Source organism: Urtica dioica, chromosome 8 (assembly GCF_054948205.1).
Source record: "Urtica dioica subsp. dioica isolate 48M chromosome 8, U.dioica_male_clone48M_v1_H2, whole genome shotgun sequence".
Classification (NCBI taxonomy): domain Eukaryota; kingdom Viridiplantae; phylum Streptophyta; class Magnoliopsida; order Rosales; family Urticaceae; genus Urtica; species Urtica dioica.
Genome location: NC_142763.1, coordinates 9,733,334 through 9,740,923, shown reverse-complemented (window position 1 = coordinate 9,740,923; position 7,590 = coordinate 9,733,334). Strand labels below are relative to the sequence as shown.

Sequence of the window (7,590 nt, the reverse complement as noted above, 5' to 3'; positions counted from 1 at the left end):
AACTTTTTGGGAACCACTGTGCTCTCTTCTTCTTCTTTTTCATCGCAAACTATTCTCATGCGCGTGACTTTTTGCTTGTGGTCTTAAAAAACAGCAGATAAGCCGGTGAACCCAATTTATATATGACGAACGACAATCTCATTTATGCAAAAATCAATAATTGCGATAGTTGAAATCAATGAACCATACATATATAAATCCGCTTTAATATATCACACGTTATTACGTATCAAGGTGACGAGGCAGAGGAAGGGAGTGTCAGAGAAGAGAGAGATTAATGTACCACCAGGTTTTGAGGAGAGCAGAGGTGAATGGACGTGTGAGCTTTCACAAACCCTAGCTAGCTTACGTAGCCTATAGGGTTAAAGCATTATAGCTAGCTAAAGCATTATAATAATAAAATAATATTAAAAACCCCCTCATAGAAAAGCTGAAAGCCCACCCTTTAGCCTATCTGTCACCCTTCCTCAGAAGCATCAGTTCCGTAGACTCATCGGAGGTATGCTGTAAAGTAAGGCTTTTTGTGTAACTCGTCTTGTGAACGTTGGAATCAATGAACGAGTTTTTTCCTTGAATCGAGTATTGTTGCAAATTATAATTTCACTAGAGCGTGAAATGGTCCTAGATTTAGAAAATAAATATTTAAGGTCAATTAAAGATTTCGGAATGAGTTGAGAATTTCGAGTTGGACTCGAATGATTTTAATTTCCCGAATAATATTTTCGGTGAGTCCTCGAGTACTAAGAAGAGTCTCGGGAGTGAAAATAATTTCCGAAACACCTTAAATATATTCAAAATAAATTAGAATCAACGAGAAATTATCTCGGTTTATTTTCTAAATCGTTTCCATTTAATTATGGACGAGATGTTTATTTTGAGAGTAAAAGGATCGATTTGCAAACAAAAGGTGGTTTATTTGAAAGGAAATTTGAGAATGAGGAAGTTAGTAGGATTATTTTTGGTCCTTATCCCATTAATTTCTCAGCCACACATATAGTATTCTAGACTCTTCTATTACCCTTATCTTTTCACTTTCACGTTGGAACAAACCAAAGCAAGAAGGGGGAAAAAAAAAACGCACGGAAGAAAAAAAAAAGAGAGAACAACGACCGAGAGACGCCGGAGTGGTTTAGGTGAGTTCGTCCTCTTCTTCTCCTTCCCGTTATTCATCTTCTTCATCTCCATTTCTTTTTCTTTTCCTTCGTTCATCTTCTTCAATCACGCTGAGAATCATTGGCTCCGATTTTGTTCTCTCCACAAGGTTGAGCGGGATTTCGTGGAGTAGGAGAAGCCGAGAGTTGTGGGTTCGTTTTCTACATCAAGGTAGGAAATCCAACTCGTTTTCTTTGTTTCTAGTCCGATTCCTATGTTTTCCTATTAGGGGTTTTTGAGTTCATTTGGTTGATTTCGTGGGTTGCTTGTGTTTGGGCTCGGTTTGTGCTTGTAGTGAGCTGAAATTATTTGAGTTAGGATTTTCAGATTTTTATGGATATTTTGGCCGAAAATTTGGAAGGGAAAATTGGGGGTTTTCATGTGTGATGCTTGAATCAGTTAATTGTTGATTAGGACTCTGATTTTAAGTGTTGAAAATTGGAGTTTTACTTGTTCAATTTCAGTTTTCACGTAAGTTGTGTTTTGGTTCACTTTTGGGCTGATTTTTGGAGGTTTCGGATTTCAGAGTATGTGCTTGGCTTTGAAGTATGTTGAGTGGATTTTTGTTTTGTCTGTGGTGTGGTACTGATATGCGTAGGATCGGATCTGAATTTGTGGTGTTTTTAGACGAGTCGGAGACTCGCTAGGATGTGAATAACATAGGTTCTTTTTAGAAAATTTACTTGGTTGAAAGTGTTGCTCGTCTTTGGTTTTTGTTGTTGTTGTTGCTGAGCGTGGGACGGGTTAGGATCGGGTGAGTGTTCGATTTCCGAATGCCTTGTTCGGGAATTGATTTCGAATCGAGAAACTTGGGTATCCTCGGTTCAATTTTTAATCTAACCATGCTCTCTTGTTGGTGCTGCGTGTCTCTCCGAGCTCGTACCGCAGGTACGAGGATGCAGCAAGGATGGTTCCGGCGAGTCGCGGGCGAGCAGCGAGGGCTGTTCGGGTTCAGCGACAAGGCAAAGAGGGGCTGTTCAGTTCGAGCGATACGTCAACGGCTCGGTGAGATGTCTTGAGGCTGTGACAGCGCGCAGCGACGGTGCAGACACGGGCTGCGAAACCTCAGCGTGTCGAGGCAGAGTGAGTTACGCAGCGACGACAGCGACTCGGCATCCTTTCGTTTCCGCGTCGGCGACGATGCGTTTGAACAGCGACGGCGGCGACGACGAGTCGTGAATGTACCGGCTCCCGACTCTAATTGTTAACCGAGTCGTTTCTACTAAAAGTCTTTTAACTATAATATGTAATATTATTCGTAAAATAGTTATGTACGTTTATGATACTAATCACGTGAGTTAGTGAGTTGTTTCGGATTCAAATCGGGTGCTTCAGGTGTGCTATGGTTCGTGGGTTCGAGATAAACCGAGAGTGTCGGTTTCCGTGAGTGTCGGTTTCCGTGAGTTACGAGTACCGAACGTGTGTGATTGAATCCGAAACATTCCCGTATTGTAATGTTTTTCAAAAATAATTTTATAACCTATAAGCTTATGATTAAGCTTAAAGTATTTTTGTTACAGCTCATAATTAAGCTAAACCATATTTTATGTTTCTTATTACAAGTATTAAGTTTTGAAAAAAAATAATTAAGTGGTTTTGAAAATAAAGGTTTGTACAACCTTACTTATTATTATTCTTTCTTGATTATTATTTAAGCTAAGTATTCTAATTATTTTTAATTAATTATTTTACTTATTATAACATATTTCCATAATTAAGATTAGTATTATTTTCAAAACCTATATCTATAGTTTTTAAACGGGTTGTTTTATTAACTACGCTTATAGTCTAACCAACGGGTTATTCTAATTTCTATGATCTTAGAGGTAAGACTTTCTTTACAAGTCTAAGAGTAGTGATTTTGGTTCTTGTGGATCGTTGTGGAAAGGAACAAGTTTTTCTCCCTCTTGGGTTCTTAACGTTGAGTTTCGGTTCTAGTTTTGGGCTCGGCCCAAGGGATTTGGGTTATTAAATGCTTCCTTAGCATAGCTAATCTCGAGTTTCATGTTTAGTCGCTACTTGTAGGACTTGTTCTCTCTCTTGATCACTGTTTCATGTGGGAATCGTGTTCTTGTTTTCTCTGATTCTCTTAAGTAAGAACGTATGTTTTGCGTGTGACGGATATGAGTTCCGTGCGCCTTGTTCAGTTTCTCTGGGATGAGAATTTGTAGACTAGTATTTCTGCTAGTGCAGAACTAATGGTGTTCAACGCTCCATTTTATTCCTCAGATATTTTCAGCTATCGCCGTAACGATTAGGCGTTAGAGGGGGAAGGAGCTAGCGAATCAGGAGTCCATGTAAGTGGGAATTAAGTCAACTACTTACCAAGGGAATCACATGTTTATGTGCATTTTACTGTGTTAGTAAACAAGAGTAGTTGAAAGCCCATGAATTTGACAAACTAATCAAGATTAAGGCTTCGGCTACTATTATTGAAAATGTAGCTTCGGGTTTGTCCCGTTAAGTTCAAGCGTAACCCGCTAACAACCCAAGCCGTTTCTTATTTGATTAGTTAATCTTCCTTTGACTTACTAATTTTAGATTCACCCGATAGACGGGTTTACGGGAAAAGCAGGGACAGACGTTTCTCAGATTCCAGCTGAGATATCTGTTCTAGGGACTACAAGGGTCACACCTTGATTTCTCTTTCAAAATACTATGACGAGCATATTAAACAATATTTAATCGAGTTTTACTCGAAACGATGCTCTTCCCGTTGTAGTTTAGGGCTGTACTCTGATTCCATCGGGTACCAAACATTTAAAAAGAACAGATGTCGGTGGTACCAGCAAGTCTGAAGACTTGTGTTTTTGTCAGGGATACCTGACGGGCGCAGTGTTGTAATTGGTAACTGCCGGCGTGCCGGGCACGTCTGAGCTTTCAGGGAGCTCCTGAGCGCCCCTATGATTGGAGATGGTACCATTAGAGGATCCTAGACGAAGTTTAAAACTTGGAGTCACCCTCATGATTAAATTGCTCGGGTCTGAGGGTTGGCTACTTGTCATTCTGAGGGTTGTTGCAGTGGGTGGTTGGATGACCTGAAGATCAGGATGACAAGTTCACATGTAGTAAGTATGCACGTGCTTGCATATCATATGATAGGAATCATATGTCTTTCATGCATAATTTATGTGTTATGTGCACGTCACATGTCATCTAGTCGCTTTTATTACTAGATAGATTCCCACTTGCTGAGTCTTTCGACTCATAGTTTATGACCCTTGGTAATGTAGGCAAAGGAAAGGCTTTACTCGGGTAGAAGGAGGAGATCTAGTCCAGGCTTGCGTCGCTCGACCTGTGGCAATGAGAGTTTTTGTTTTAAACGGGGAAAAATGGTGTTTTATTATGTAACTAGTAAACTTGTATTCTAGTTACTTGTTTTGCGTCCATGTTTGTATATAAGTTATATGTAAGATATGTCCAAAACAAACGAGTGTGTTTTGTTATGTATATAGTCGCTATAAGACTTGTATGTGAAATAAAAGCGAAAAATTTCCCCGAAAATTCTATTACTTGTGATATATGTCTTATAGCTATTTAATTTATTTCCGCTTACTATATACAAATGCTATGTTTATTTAAATATTCTGGAGGAAAGAGATGTAAGTACTTCGCGGCTCGCGTGCGAGCTAGAGCTCGCGGGTCGTGACATATGCATTGGCTGCTCTTAGGTTTGGTAAATTAGTACATTAGTTATTGAGTTACATGCTATTTATTTATTTAATTATGTTTTAGTATAAATAAGTGTTCGGAGTGGGTAGGCTTATGAAAAGAGTTGTTTAATCTATTATTTTAGACTATTAATTTTCTATTAGCTGGATAGTGGAGTCTAATCGGAGGGATTGGTTCACTTCTTGAATTGTGAACAGAGTTTATTTTCTAGTAGGTTTTGGTGTATTGGGCTCGGAATTGTGTATGGTTTTTCATATTGATTGATGATTCTATGAATTCAATCTCTCTATCTCTCTCTCACCCCTTCTTTGCCCACCCTGGATATACCTCCCATCCAAACGTTAACATATATGAATGCATAATACAAAAAAATTTAAAATTAGAATCAGAAGTGGCTTAACATTTCATTATTCAAAACAATGCATAAACGCAAGCTTTTTTCTTCTTAAACTGTTACAGAGATATAATGAAACTTGAAGAAAGCAAACAAGAATGGGTCAAACCGCCTTTCAAAATAGATTTGTTACTATCCACATACTCTCTCTCTCGGTTCTATTATTATAGGTACTATCATAACATTAAGTCCAACATCAGATATTTCTCATAACAATACAAAAATATTTTCAGACATGTTTTCTTTGTAGAATCTCGCAATCAAAACCAACTCATTAAAAGAGTTGTTGTTATATACTTCCTGAACTTTCATTTATCTACATAGATTAATTAAAAAAAAAATTAAGAACAAGCTAATGAATCCTGAGCAAGCCACGTCGCTTTGGGCAGCTGTATTTTCTTTCCTCTCTTATACGCTTGACATTTGTCTATATATATAAATACAGCTGTTTTTTGCTCATAAAAAACGCATTATTGCGAAATTCTTCCTTATTATAACGTGGCAAATGTTATTACATGTCTGTTACTTGTCAGCAGCTGCTAAACACAAGCAAGGTGGTACAATCACGATCTCTCCAATTCTTAACTTAGTCATTAGTCATTGCATGTTATGCTTTTTCAGCCAGATGTCTCCCTCTACGATAACAAGTTTTATTTAACGGCGTTCACTATATGTAATAACAGTTACTACAATTATCAATTATGTGTTTCTGATTTTTTCTTTCTAAATCTCGTATAGTTAATAATTAATATTTATTTTTTAATTGAGCTGTATTAGCCTGAATCCAGGAAAGAGAGCATTCAAGGACTTTTACGTTTCAATTTTTTGTTATGTAGTATCATAAATTGCACGTGTTTGATTATTCTTTGTATAATACATGCATGTATGATTTCAATTATTTATGGGTAAGCTTTCATTTCTGAATATTTTAAATAAAAAAGTGTGTTATAAACTACTATAGCGTAAAAAAACAAGTAATTCTAAAACCCATTTGTTAAACTACCATTAATCAATTTAAACAGCAAACAAAAAACAAAACTATGATAAACTGTCATTAACACTTATCAACAATTATATGGAGAAAGAAAATTAATTAAATATTAATTAAGTTAAGAAACTGCCATGTAAATAATTTATTATTTTATTTATTTTTTAATTTAAAACCGGTCAAAAGGTATTTTTGACCCTTTCGATTAGTTCATAAGTTGAGTAACGAATTTTCAATTATCAATCGAACGTTGGCTGTTAAAATAAAATTTCAATGATTGAAGAAGGCTATTCAACTGCAGTGCTAAATAAAATTATTACAAAATTATACAATACAGATTGCAATTATGTTGGTAGTCCTAATTCATGATTTCATCATAATAATTTGAGTTTTTACCTACGTGCGTCAAAATTGGCCAAGCGCAAACGCACCTGCAAAATGAACGCTCTTATTAATTTTATCATCGAAATTAACATTTTTGAAGTAGTATTTGTGTCTTTCGCTCATTCAATTATTTTGTATACTCTTATCATTGTTATCACTTTAATTTTTTTTTTATACAGTACCATGTAATTGTATACTAAAATATGTAGACTGAAATTGTATAATTGTGTAATATATATACTAAAGAGTGTATATTGAATGTATTAATATCCTAAATATTTCAAAAAAAAAAAAGAAAAACATTATAATGTTTTGAAAGAAGCGTATAAGCGTTAGTATTGTAATTTTCCCACTTATTACACATTTTTGTTGAAAATGGGCCTTAGTGCATATAGGTCAGGTCATGATATAATATGTTATCTATTATGCAGTGATTGTATATTATATACGTAGTGTATTGTAGGTCAGGTCTCTCTCTCTCTCTCTCCCTCTTCTCACTTCGTCTCTCTCCTCTCCCCTCTCTCATCTTCTTCTTCCTCATTTTGCTTCCGCCATTTTATTTTTCCAGAATATGAGTTTATAGTTTCAAGCCGAAAACGACATAACATGGACAAACGGCATGTCATTTTCAGAGAAAATCAAACGAAATAACATGGAAAAACGACTTTCATGAGTTCGTCGGCCGTTTTCCCGGCGAAAACGACACCGCCGGCGAAAATCGGGGAATTTCGGCGACATTTAAATCCATGTTTGCAAGTATACCCCTTGATAAAAAGGCATTATAAAAAGTTATATCCCTCAAAAACACTCTCCCAGAAAGATAAAGACTTAAAAAACAACTTAATTTGCATTCAGTCCCATATACATTCTTCCAATTAGTCGTATAATGTTTGTGGCGACATTAACTGTAATCGTCCAAAGTTACAATAGCTGGTAAGATTATTGAAGAATGATATTGGCTTTCACCAAATAAGACACACTTGATTTCATCACATCGTTC

The 7,590-nt window shown here is 36.2% G+C and overlaps 1 long non-coding RNA gene across 1 annotated transcript; it reads left to right on the top strand.

The window, feature by feature from the left end:
- Positions 1-1,028: 1,028 nt before the first annotated feature.
- LOC149387933 (uncharacterized) lies at positions 1,029-1,330 on the top strand. The gene is made up of 2 exons (XR_016300458.1): positions 1,029-1,133; positions 1,262-1,330. It is a non-coding gene; the product is annotated as an uncharacterized LOC149387933 (long non-coding RNA).
- The last annotated feature ends 6,260 nt before the right edge of the window (positions 1,331-7,590 follow it).